The sequence below is a fragment of the Paroedura picta genome, chromosome 8 (genome assembly GCF_049243985.1).
Source record: "Paroedura picta isolate Pp20150507F chromosome 8, Ppicta_v3.0, whole genome shotgun sequence".
Lineage (NCBI taxonomy): Eukaryota > Metazoa > Chordata > Lepidosauria > Squamata > Gekkonidae > Paroedura > Paroedura picta.
In genome coordinates, this window is record NC_135376.1 from 104,162,305 (window position 1) to 104,175,332 (window position 13,028).

The 13,028-nt window shown below is 46.3% G+C and overlaps 1 protein-coding gene and 1 long non-coding RNA gene across 7 annotated transcripts in view; one reads left to right on the plus strand and one right to left on the minus strand.

Annotated features, from left to right (window-relative positions):
* GBF1 (golgi brefeldin A resistant guanine nucleotide exchange factor 1) overlaps positions 1–13,028 on the minus strand; it is a 151,747-nt gene that overhangs the window by 123,992 nt on the left and 14,727 nt on the right. The window lies entirely within an intron of this gene.
* Positions 1–13,028, plus strand: part of LOC143844088 (uncharacterized) — a 46,749-nt gene that overhangs the window by 32,914 nt on the left and 807 nt on the right. Inside the window, exon 2 of the long non-coding RNA XR_013233807.1 lies at positions 6,888–6,952. This is a non-coding gene — a long non-coding RNA (uncharacterized LOC143844088). The remainder of the gene's footprint in view (positions 1–6,887; positions 6,953–13,028) is intronic.

Below are 13,028 nucleotides of genomic sequence, written 5' to 3' on the forward strand. Positions count from 1 at the left end.
TTTGTCTTTCTGGGATAGTCATTGATTGAGCATGCAACAGCTCTTGTTTGAGTACCGCCCACCCTTCACATTCTCCTTTCCCTTCCAGCATTCTCGTCCATGGTATGACACTCTTCCACACAAGCAAGTATGCGGGCCACTGGGTTTATTAAAGTTTGCCCTATGAAAATCCAAAATCCGCGTCTGGCTACAAGCTTCCTTGGCTCCCCATCTCAAAAGGAATTCTATGAGGACATGGTCACTTCCCCCTAGGGTCCCCACCTCCTTCACCTCATCCACCACTCTTGCCTGTTGGTCAGTATTAAGTACAGTATGGCTGAACCTCTTATGAGTTCATCTACCATTTGATAAATGAAATTGTCAGCCAGGCAGGTCAGAAACTTGCATGACTGAGGACGCTTTGCAGAGTTTGTTTCCCAGCACACATCTGGGAAATTGAAGTCACCCATGATGACAAGGTCCTGATACTTGGGATATTTTCTCAAGCTGCTCACAAAGTGCAGCATCCACATCCTCTCGTTGGTCAGGCGGTCGGTAGCAGACACCACCCACCACACTGTTTGTTTTCCCCTCGCTTATTTTCACCCAGATGCTTTCCACTGTAGTTATACTCTCCTTCACTAGAATTTCCTTGACAGGTAAGCCCTTTCCTCACATACAGTGCCACTCTTCCACCTCTTCAATCTATTCTGTTTTTTCCGAACAGTTCATATCCATCCACTATTACATTCCAGTCATGAGAATCATTCCACCAAGTTTCTGTGATGCCTACTAGATCATACCTTTCCATCAGCACGAGAAGTTCCAGCTCTTCCTTCTTATTGCCCATGCTTCAGCCGTTAGTATAAAGGCATCTGAATCCTTTTACTTTTGGTTCCCTATGAGCTGGCTTTGACGGTTGGCCTGCCCCCGATCAGTCTCCTTCCTTACACTCCCTATGTTGAGTGTCTCCTTCCCCTTGTGGCTTCAGTTTAAAGCTCTCCTGATGAATCTCCCCAGGTTCCTGCCAAACACATTCTTCCCCAGCTTCGATAAGTGCAGTCCATCAGGTGCTCGTAGGCCTTCCTCAAGAAAGCCTACCCCATGGTCTCAGAAACCAAATCTCTCCTGCCGGCACCAACTATGCAGCCACTGATTCACCTCCATTATCTTGATCTCCCAACGCATTCTCTTCCCTTGACAGGCAAGACTGAAGAGAATACCACTTGTGCCCCCATTTGCTTGAGCTTCCTCCCCAGATCTTGATAGCCCTTTTTAATAGGAGCAATGGTATTCACGGACATGTCATTCGTTCCCACATGGACCATCACAAATGGGTAGCGATCTGTAGATTTGAGGAGTTTGGGCAGCCGTTCTGAAATGTCTTTAATTTTAGCCCCTGGCAAGCAACACACCTCTCAGGTTAGGGGGTCGGGCCCAGCCACATGGCGATCCATTCCTCTTAGCAGGGAGTCTCCAATTACCAGTACTCTCCTTTTTTTCCTTCTCAACTCCATTTCCTTCTGTCCCCGTGGCCCACTTTGTCTTAGACTTTGTTTTGGGACCTCTTCCCTCATTCACACTTGCACCTCCCCTGCAAGGGCCTGAAATCTATTCTGGAGCTCCAAAGGCCCCAAGAACCATCTCGCTCTACACCTTTGAGTCTTTTTCCGAACTGTCTGCCGACGCTCCATAATGAGGCCAATTACCTTATCCTCTTCAGGACTGGTTGCATCCTCTTTATTCCGAGTTGCACAGCTCTGGTCTATGAACTCCTCCCCTTTCTTAATTTGGGTAATAATGGTGTCTTCTAAACCCCTAATCCTTTCCTCCAAAAGTCTTACCAGCTTACACTTGGGGCAGATGTAGTCTATCTTGTCTTCTGGGAGGAAGGCAATCATGTCAGACTCATTGCAGATGATGGGATGAGTGTCCTGGAGGTCCATTGTAACTTCTAGGCAGCGCAACTACTAGGGAAATATAATCTACTGATTCTAATTGCTAGGCCAAGAACCCCAGGCCAAGAACCCTTTGTCTCTTGCCCTTCAGGTCGCGCAAAAGGCTCACGCCTCTGGCAAGGAGCAGCCCTTTTTAATCCTCCCAGTGATCACCTCACTCAGTGCCACAATAGCCTCACCTGGTCAGCAGCCACACTCCCCAGTAGCTCTCTCCAAGTGCTCTCAGTTGTCATGAAAACCAGAACAGTGTTTGAACAGTTGACAGTGATTTTTAACAGAACAACAATGACAATCCCTGAGCAGGTCAGATTTGTCAGTCATGGAAGGGCATCTGGGGAGGGGGCAGCAGATGTTTCAATCGGTTGACCACATGCAAGTGCCTGGTGGAGGAGCTCCCTTTTGCAGACCCTGCAGAATTGTGGGAATTCGGGCAGGGCCCTGATCTCTTCAAGGAGCTTGTTCCACCAGGTGAGGGCCAGGACCGAAAAGGTTCTGGCCCTTGTTGAGGTCTGCCGTGCTTCTTTAGGGCCTGGGATCCCCAGCCAGTTAGAGGTGATGGAGTGTAAGGCTCTTTGGGGGGTGTAGGCAGGGAGGCGGTCTCTCAGATTGCTCCCTTTAATATCTGCTCCATTATCTTCCCCACAACAGAGGTCAGACTCATTGGTCTGTAGTTTCCCGGGTCTTCCTTCCTCCCTTCTTTGAAGATCGGAATAACATTTGCTCTCTTCCAGTCGTCCGGGACATCTCCAGTCCTTAAAGAGGTCCCGAAGATGATGGACAAGGGTTCTGCAAGTTCTCCGGAAAGTTCTTTGAGCACTCTCGGGTGCATTTCCTCCGGCCCAGGGGATTTGAACTCATCCAGTGCAGCTAAATGCCTCTTGACAAACTCTCTATCCATGTCAACCTGCCACCCAGACACTATCCTTTGGCTAATCCCGCCTTTATCATGATGTGCTCCGTATACAAGTTAAATAGGCAAGGCGACAGTATACAGCCTTACTGAACTCCTTTCTCAATTTTTACATGATAGCCCTCTAAGTATTTGAAAGGTTGTCACTTGGAGGAGGGCAGGATGCTGTTTCCGTTGGCTGCAGAGGAGAGGACACGCAGTAATGGGTTTAAACTTCAAGTACAACGATATAGGCTAGATATCAGGAAAAAAAACTTTTCACATTCAGAGTAGTTCAGCAATGGAATAGGCTGCCTAAGGAGGTGGGGTCAGCTCCCCCTCACTGGCAGTCTTCAAGCAAAGGTTGGATACACACTTTTCTTGGATGCTTTAGGATGCTTAGGGCTGATCCTGCATTGAGCAGTGGGTTGGACTAGATGGCCTGTATGGTCCCTTTCAACTCTATGATTCTAAGGAAGGGGTAATGATCTGTAGGCTTGATGAGCCTGTCCAGATGTTGTGTCACATCCCTGATGCGTGCACCAGGTAGGCAGCAGACCTCTCGAGACAACAAGTCTGGTCTACACACTTTGACCTCTACACCTCTTAGCAAGGAATACCCAATTTCCGGTACCCGTTTCTTCGTACCCTTGGGAGCAGAACTAAAACTCTTTCTTGTGGGGAACTGTGACGTGTTTCCTGAGCTTTGTGGGGTCGGCGTGGGAACTCTCACCTGTGGGGGCCTGTGAATTTTTTCCTGGTCTACGTTGGGGCTTGTTCTTCATGGGGGATTGCAAATGCTCCTGGGTTCCTGAATCAACCTCTTCAGGCAGACCTTGAAACCAATTGCTGAGCATCAGTGGGTCAGACCTTCTCCTTATTCTTCTACTCCTATGTGTAGCATTCTTCCAATTATTACCCTCCTGTATTAGGTGATCCTGATTTTGTTTTGATAGAGTTTCCTCCTCCTGCAGTGTAATCAATTGTTTCTCTAATCCCATTTGTAGTTCACAAAGACGTATCTTTAATTGCTCCTGCGGAACGGTTAAAATAAAGCGGTAAGGGCAACTGGGGAGAACTTAGGGCGGGCCCTGTCCGCGATTAAAACTCAGAGGTGCTAATCAGGAGCCATCCTGATTCGCCCCTCCGAGTGGCACTCAAGGGCCAAGCGGCCAATAGGGAGCTGCGCAAAGCGCGGCTCCCCACTGGCAGCTTGGTCCGGCCTCACCTCGGCCGCCAGGGGACTCACCACACAGAAGGAACAGACCTCCGAGCCAGTGAGTCCTCCTGGCTACCGCTCCTCCCCGTTGGGAAAGGAGCAGGGACGCCGCGTCTTTCCTGCTCTCGCACTCACGCTCCCACCCCCAACTAACCTCCCCTCGAACCTTCCGCGCCCCCGCTGCTTCCCGCCCACAAAACGCACACACGCACCACCCACTGGCAACTACCCCCCTCGATCCCCTGATCCGTTTCCGCTCCCCCAGTCCCCCAACAACGCCCCAACGCCCACCCCAACTGTCCCTTTCCCCGGCCCCTCGCCACCCCTCCAGTTCGCCGCCCGTTTTCTCCCCTTACCGCAGTGCCGCGGATAGGCCGCGCTGCGTCTCACCTAGGCAGGCCGACCCGTGCAGCCTCCACCACGGCACCAGACTGAACCAGGCATGCACGAACTCCCACGCATGCCTGGTTGCCCTGGCCACTATGCCGACGAGGCCCCAGCCCTCGCCCCGCCCCCCAGCCCAAGCTGCCCTGCATCCCCGCAGCCACGCCTCCAACAAGCTGCCTCGCCACCTGGAGCTCCACTAAGCTGGGCAGGGGAGCACGTCCCAGGTTGCGCCCACCTGGACGGGTGCCCAGCGGCCTTCTCCCTGCCCGAGAACAGCCTTGCAACATTGCGGACGTGGCGACGCTGTTCCTGGGGCTGGGAGAACACCCCACATCGTGTACGAGTGCCTGGCTGGCCAGCGGCCTTCTCCCCGGCCCGAGAACAGCCTCGCCACGTGTGTGACGTGGCGAGGCTGTCCCTGGCCCCGGGAGAACGCCCCAGATCGCGGGCGGCTGCCTACGCCGAGCCACACTCCAGGAAGCCTTCCCCGGGAAAAGGTGCCTAGCGCCCATTTTATTCCCGCATAAAATGGGCTTTAGTTCTAGTCAGAAATAAAACTGTCAAAGCCAGTGATCCACGGCTCACATCCTATTTACTGCCGGCCCCATCTGTCTCCATACCAGTGTGAAAATTTCTTACAAGTAGAAGCTAAGCCGGCAGCTATCTTGCCCTGGGACCAGAAAGTAGAATTCAAAATTACATTATTTATTACTAACAGTCACATAGTCCCAATTAAGAAAGTTTCACACTGGTCTTAAAGGTTCTACTGGACTCTGATTTTATTATGCTACTTCAGACCAACATGGCTACTCATTTGAATTATAAAAATCTAATTTTTCCCATTTGTTTAAACTATTCAAAACAGTCCATCTCAGATCAGACTATTTAGTAACCATTTCTGTACAAAAAACTTCGAATGGCGTTTGGCCATTTACGCTTTCAAGTTATGCCATCAGTCCTACTCTCAGGATGTTTTTCCGGTGTACCTTTTGCCCTTCGCCTATGTATCTGTGGAGAACCTGCTTTTGAAGACCTTTATCATTATTGTTTTGGATTGTCCACTATACATGGAGCCAAGAACCAAATAAATTGAGAGATTTTTGAGTGGCCAGAACTTCCCTGCGAATTTGGACAAAATAGTCTTTTTATTATCGGATACCAACCCCCTAATTAGTTATAATGTTTCACTATTTGCATTAGCAGCAAGGAAAATTCGAGCCAAACTTATGCCACCAGAGAGCTAGAGACCTGAATTCTTATTGTCTTTTATTATCTATGGACTACTGCAGATATTGTTCCAATTTTTTTACTGTTTTTTTATATCAACTGATATGATATTGATGGCACTGTAATGGCCTATGGCTGGAAACAAAGTCTTATACATACATACATCATTGCTCAGTCAGAACAGCTTTCTCAGTGCTGTGTCAAGCCCAAGGTCACCCAGGTGGTTACATGTGGGGGAGTGCGTGGCCGCGCGATCGCCCTCCCCACAACCACTGGTCCGCAGCCTTCGAAAGGTTGAGGACCACTGCCATAGAACATTCAGGAATCCAATTGGATCCATAAGTCTTCACGGGCAAGCTAAAATTTGTTCGGCGCCCAACTGAAGAGGGAGTGGAAGCCTCAGCTGAGCCTTCAGGGCACAGTGGTCCGATTATGGCACAAGGTTTTCCGCGACCAGATCCACATTCAGACCCGGACTGAAAATGAGATCCAGGGTGGGACCTGCCTGGTGGGTGGGGCCAACAACAAATTGTGTTGGTCTATTGGTTCACATAGTGCATAGCCTACTGGCTGTATAAAATAAAGTTACATAATTTTGATATTAATACAGACATTCAACCTTTGAAGGTCCTAACTGTCATCACTTGTTTTTTTTATGGTTTCAGTTTCAGGTTTTTCCCCCTTTTGGTTTTTATTCTTCCACTTTCACCTGGCAAGGCTATTAGCGCCCTACCTGTCTCCAGTACACCTTGCTATTTTGTAAAACCTTTTGTCTTTGGCAGAATCTATGGAATAGAATGAACAACGAAAGGCTCCTGCAAAATAACAACAAATAAATCCCATTTCGTTGTGTGTATCCCTGAATGCCCCTCTGAAGTTAAATCAAAGGATGTGTTTTGTTATTCCCAATGAGGGTTTTTTGGGAGGGATGTTTAATTTGTAATCCCCAATTCTATGTTTTTAATCTATGTTTCGTAAATTGTTGAGTTATGGAACATTTCACTGGCTTTTAAATTAAAAAAAATACAAATTGGTAGGCAAGCTACTGAAATATTCTTCCAGGCTAATAACTTTTGTAAAGATATCTGGAAACTCGGTTATAGCATTCCATCATTCAGCACCAAAACTAACAGTCATACTTTAATGACTTAGAGTAAACCAACAGTTACCTGCAAAGGATCCTCTCCCTTTCTTTTACAATTTTTTTTGTTTTGTTTTTATTGTACAGATGGAAACCTGAAGTTAAGACACAAAGAATTTTCTGAAGCCACAAGTAAAGAATCCATAACTAAGGTGGGATATTCCTATGGTATATGTTTCTATGCTCACACTGACCTTCTGGCATACATGTTTCAATCCCAAATCCCAGCATCCATACATCATTCCTAAATAGTTAAATAGCCTGAGACTCCAAAGAGAACAAAGGTACTCTACTGCAACATGCCTAACATTTACATTGCCTCTCTCTGCTCATTAAACAGATTTTGGTTAAATAATGAACAAACTGTATTACAGACTCCAATGAGAATTCCAAAATTATAAGTCAACTGGTAAAGCTCAGAGGAGATGGGAAAGAATGGGAGGGAGGGAAGAGTAATATTGACTAATATAAAGGGCGCAGCTTGAGAAAGGATATTCCTGCCACACCTGATCAAACATAGTCCACAAAGGGGAGAGGAAAAGAGGAACATGAGAAGAAATGAGACAAGGCAGGCAGAAATTTGCATCCAGAGCAGATTAAAACAAATTCTGTAGGGACTGAGAAAATACAGAATATATATTACTATAAATGCAAAACTGTTCTAAAAGCTAACTCAAATGTCAAAGATTACTGCTTGAATAAATCTGAATATGAAAGTCATTGCTTCCATAACTTAATGAAGAAACACTGAGGCCAAACCCAGACACGCACTGTCCAGATGTTGCCTCTTGAAAGCAGAGGTCTCCTTGAATCACACTGGATAATACTCAGCAGGCCTTACAAGGACTGAGCCAGGGTCATTTGTGCCCCTTATTTCCAAGACCACCAAGGAAGGTGCTCAAGCCAGTGCTGAGGGACAGGACAAACTCGCCAAGAAAGGCCAGTGTACTCTTTCCAGGAGATATCTGCATAGCAGAAAAATGAACACTGGACTCGACAAATAGATTTTAGTTCCTAACCAGCACTGTAAATGTTCCTCAACAGGACAACTCAGGTTTGTTTAAACATTAAAAGTGCTATATAATCAACTGGGGAGGTGTCAGAGACAGAATTTATCATCCATCAAAGACCCTGCAGTTGACACGCCCAAGTCAACATCCTTTCTTTGCATCTTACTCCTTCTGTGTGTGCAGAAGGGCATCATCTTTTGTGTTATTGCTTCACCACCACTGATGACAGAAAAAAAGAGTTCCAAAGAAGGATCAATGACAGTCAAGTCTCAACCAAAAGGACAACATCTACTTTACCCCTGGAAAAGCTTGACACCAAGCTTCTCTTTTCATCTTGGCCTAGATAAACTTTTTAGGAGACTGTCAACAAATATGAACATCCAACTCAGTGACCGAGACACGCAGGATCATAATGAAAACCTGAATCTCAAAACATTTCAGATTAAGACATGGTAATCCAGGCCCCTAAGCAAAACATTTAAGATTCATTAAATGATTTTTGAAAGATCTGCTGTTCCTGGGCAACACACATTTTTCAGTGCTGGCCTTTGTATTCATTGTCTGCACACCACACACATAACCAAGCACTTTAACGTGTGCATTTTTCTTTACAAAAATCAATAACAGAGTTGATACCATGTAAGAATACTGCATGGACTTGTTGTTAGGTGCGAAGTCGTGTCCAACCCATCGCGACCCCATGGACAATGATCCTCCAGGCCTTCCTGTCCTCTACCATTCCCTGGAGTCCATTTAAGTTTGCACCTACTGCTTCAGTGACTCCATCCAGCCACCTCATTCTCTGTCATCCCCTTCTTCTTTTGCCCTCGATCGCTCCCAGCATTAGGCTCTTCTCAAGGGAGTCCTTCCTTCTCATGAGGTGGCCAAAGTATTTGAGTTTCATCTTCAGGATCTGGCCTTCTAAAGAGCAGTAAGGGCTGATCTCCTCTAGGACTGACCGGTTTGTTCGCCTTGCAGTCCAAGGGACTTGCAGGAGTCTTCTCCAGCACCAGAGTTCAAAAGCCTCAATTCTTTGACGCTCAGCCTTCCTTATGGTCCAACTTTCGCAGCCATACATTGCAACTGGGAAGACCATAGCCTTGACTAAATGCACTTTTGTTGCCAGGGTGATGTCTCTGCTTTTTAGGATGCTGGCTAGATTTGCCATAACTTTCTTCCCCAAGAGCAAGCGTCTTTTAATTTCTTTGCTGCAGTCCCCATCTGCAGTGATCTTGGAGCCCAGGAAAATAAAATCTGTCACTATCTCCATTTCTTCCCCATCTATTTGCCAGGAATTGAGAGGGCCGGATGCCATGGACTAGACAGACTATTTATGCATTAACAAGCACACATGTAAATGATTAATGTGATAGTTATAATAGCTGCATTATTAAACAATTACATTTTAAGTCCCGAGAATCTTCTTATTAGAACTTCTAGCACACTTAAAAACCAAGAGACTTTCACACAACCATGTTGACTCATCTGTCTCTGTCCAATGAAAGAGCAGAATCAGGAACCAGCCCATTTTACTCCAGTGTCATGCAATAATTTCATGCATTCACACAGCTATTATATTCGCATCTTCATTATCAGAAGCCTGGCTGTGGTTTAGTATCTCTTTTTTAGAAAAGGTAGTAATGAATAGTTTGTCTGAGAATTTTCCTTACTGGGTAGTTTCATTTTCCAATTTTTGCAATCAAAAGAAATTTCAGCTTAACATCCAGAAGATGTTTCTGACAGAGCAGTTCCAAAGGGAGCTTGTTCCATTGAGGAGGTGGTGGCTTCTCCTTCTTTGGAAATTTTAAAGCACAGGCTAGAGAGCCATCTGACAGAAATGCTAATTCTGTGAACTTATAAGGGTTTTTCTTTTTTCCTTTTCCTAAATTATTTTAATTTTAAAAAATTCAACATAACTATCTTCAAGTATTTAAAGGCTGCCATGTAGAGGATGGAGCAGAGTTTTTCTCTCTTGCTCCAAAGGGACGGATCAGAACCAATGGGATGAAATTAATTCAAAAGAAATTCCATCAAAAGTTCCGGAAGAAGTTTCTGACAGTTAGAGCGGTTTCTCAGTGGAACAGGCTTCCTCAGGAGGTGGTGGGTTCTCCATCTTCAGAAATTTTTAAACTGAGGCTAGATAGCCATCTGGCAGAGAGGCTGATTCTGTGAATGTTCAAGGGGATGGCAGGTTACAATAGATGAGCGATAGGGATGTGAGGGTCCTGCATAGTGCAGGGGGTCGGGCTAGATGACCCAGGAGGTCCCTTCCAACTCCATTATTCTATGATTCTAAGATTTCCGTGGATAATTGCCACTAAGTATAATGACCGCATACCCTTATACACTGATGGCCTTTGTATGTATAGGAAGCAACTCCTGAGTGCCATGCTGCGATGGCATGAGTAGGATCAAAATTTTATTTTATTTATTTATGGCATCCTCAAAATCCTCAAGGAATGTAGTATCACTTTTTTTTTGCTGGCTTCTTGAAGTCTCTGGCATCCAGATTTGCTGACTTTTTGTCATGTTCTCAATCTCATAGTTAAGATAGTTAGGGTTAGGGTTAGGATGCGGTAGTTATTTTCTTTAACAGTCTTTGGAAGCGTTCAGATTTAAAAAGTCTGATAAAGGCATTCTTTGTATCAGATTCCTCGCCAGGCCATTCTCCTTCCTTCTAAGACTAAATTTCTGCTGATGTGATAACTGAATTCCTCCCTTATCAGACTCTTGTGAGGAGTTGGGCTTATCCTCCCTCATACACCTACAGTACTTTGCCGGCATATAAGACTACTTTCCCCCCCTGAAAAACACGCCTCCAAGTGGGGGGGGTCGTCCTATACGCCGGGTGCACTTCAGTTGGGATAGACAGAGCTGCTCATAGTGGCCCATAGTACTGTAATGTAATGTAACAAACTCTATATTTTGAGTGGAAATGTTGGGGAGTCGTCTTATACGCCGGCAAATACGGTACATTGCTTTTGGAGGGCACCCTGGAAAGTGAATCTCATTCTACTGATGGTGCCTGTTTTTTTTGTAAGAATTTCTTCCCCTTGCTGAAGATCAAACCAAAGTGTCATTGCTGCTAAGGGATGAAAGGCTGGGCTCCCTTCTTCTTTTGTCTCAGCCTCTATTTTTAATCCCGTGAGGCTTTTACTGCCACTCGATGGCTGGCTGGGACTCCCCCTGGGCCACTGGGGCTTGTGTGGAGTTCACTGCAGTGTGGGGAATCCTTACTTGGTGCCGTTGCTTATTCAATCTGCCATAGAAGGCGCAAAAAGGCAGGGGGAAACTGAGTCACCATATTGCTCCAACTTGTGTTGAAACCTGAGCAACCAAAAGAGGCATGGATTATAAGGGGCCCTGATGGTCTTCCTCCCGGACTGCACTCCTTTCCGAGTGTTTGTACATTACCAGGTCCCAGAAACTGTGTCATGGGAAAAACCACAGCAGCTTGTTCCTCTACTCCACTTCCAGCTGAGGCTCTGACTTTCAGCCTCCTCTGCCTTTTAGAAATGTCATGCTGCCCCTGTCAGGGTGTGCCGTCGTTTCAAGCTGGACATTCTCGAGGAGGAGGAGGAGGAGAAGAGTTGGTTCTTCTATGCCGCTTTTCCCTACCCGAAGGAGGCTCAAAGCGGCTTACAGTCGCCTTCCCATTCCTCTCCCCACAACAGACACCCTGTGGGGTGGGTGAGGCTGAGAGAGCCCTGATATCACTGCTCGGTCAGAACAGTTTTATCAGCACCGTGGCGAGCCCAAGGTCACCCAGCTGGCTGCATGTGGGGGAGTGCAGAATTGAACCCGGCTCGCCAGATTAGAAGTCCGCACTCCTAACCACTACACCAAACTGGCTCTCCAAGAGGCAGGGGAGGCAGCCAACGGCAAAAGCAGCCATGGTGGCAGTGGAACAAACAGCCCTTGCCGTAGCCCAGTGACTGAAGACAGGCAGCAGTGGCAGCAGAGCTCGTAGGGCTGAGCACAGCCACAGGCTGGGGTAAGGGTTAGGTGCCAGTTCTTACATAGTGGGCAAGAATCCGCCTGTCACTAAAAAAAAGTTTATTTTTGATAGAAGTTTGATGTTTTTCCTTCTTAGTTGCAAAGAATCCTTTTTTTAAAAAATTCTGAAGGCCCGCTTGGTACTCTTGCAGACCATGGAGCTAGGTTTAAAATCCTGCTGGAGCTACAGGGCTATCTGAACTGGAAAAGACACCATCCTTGGATCCTGAAAAGGCATACTTATTTGTATTGCCCTGCCTGAAACAAGTGGAGGCATGAAATAACCAGTCTTTAAGGACTCACTTCAAAAAAGGAGAACAACATTTTAATACATGTAATCACACACCCAAATAAATTAATACAGAATCACAGAATCATAAAGCTGGAAGGGGTCTCCAGTATCATCTAGTCCAACCCCCGGCACAATGCAGGAACTCACAACAAACTGCCTCTCTACAATGACCCCAATTTCATGCCCAAGTGATACCCCCCACCAGCAAAAATCTCCAGAATCCAGGCTGGCCGGGAGGAAATTCACCTACCATCCCACAGCGGCGATCAGGAATTGCCTGGGTATACAAGGAAGGGCCACAAGAGACAAACACTGGCACATCCTTCCTGCCCACCCACTCGCCATCTGTCTAAGTTCATAAGATCAGCATTTCTGTCAGGTGACTATCCAGACTCTGCTTAAAAACTTCCAAAGAAGGAGAACTCACCACCTCTCTAGAAAGCCTGTTCCACTGAGGAACCGCTGTCACATCTTCCAGATGTTAGGCAAAAATTCTTTTGAATTAATTTGAACCCACTGAAATTATAATATAATTCCCAATCTGCATACTAGACTATGCCCACAAAGCCAACACAGATAATGTATACAGATCAATTACTACTAGTCTTCTACCTACTCTGCATTTTTCACATTTATGCTACTGTGTCAAGCATGCAGGAGCATAGATGGTCTTCAGTTCTCTGTCCTGCAACCAGCCTAGGAATAGACTACAACATTCTGGGACTGGCTTATATCTAGAGCTCTTCAAAGAGAACAGCACTCAGAGCTGGACACAGACAAGGAGCAATTCAGTGCATGAAGAACAGTTCGTTGGCACCTTAAAGACTAGTCTCAACTATGATTCTCAAAACCTTGTACTGAAACTGATGTTGTTAGACTTTAAGGTGCTACCAAACTTTTTTTTACTGCATTATAAAAGACTTAACACCC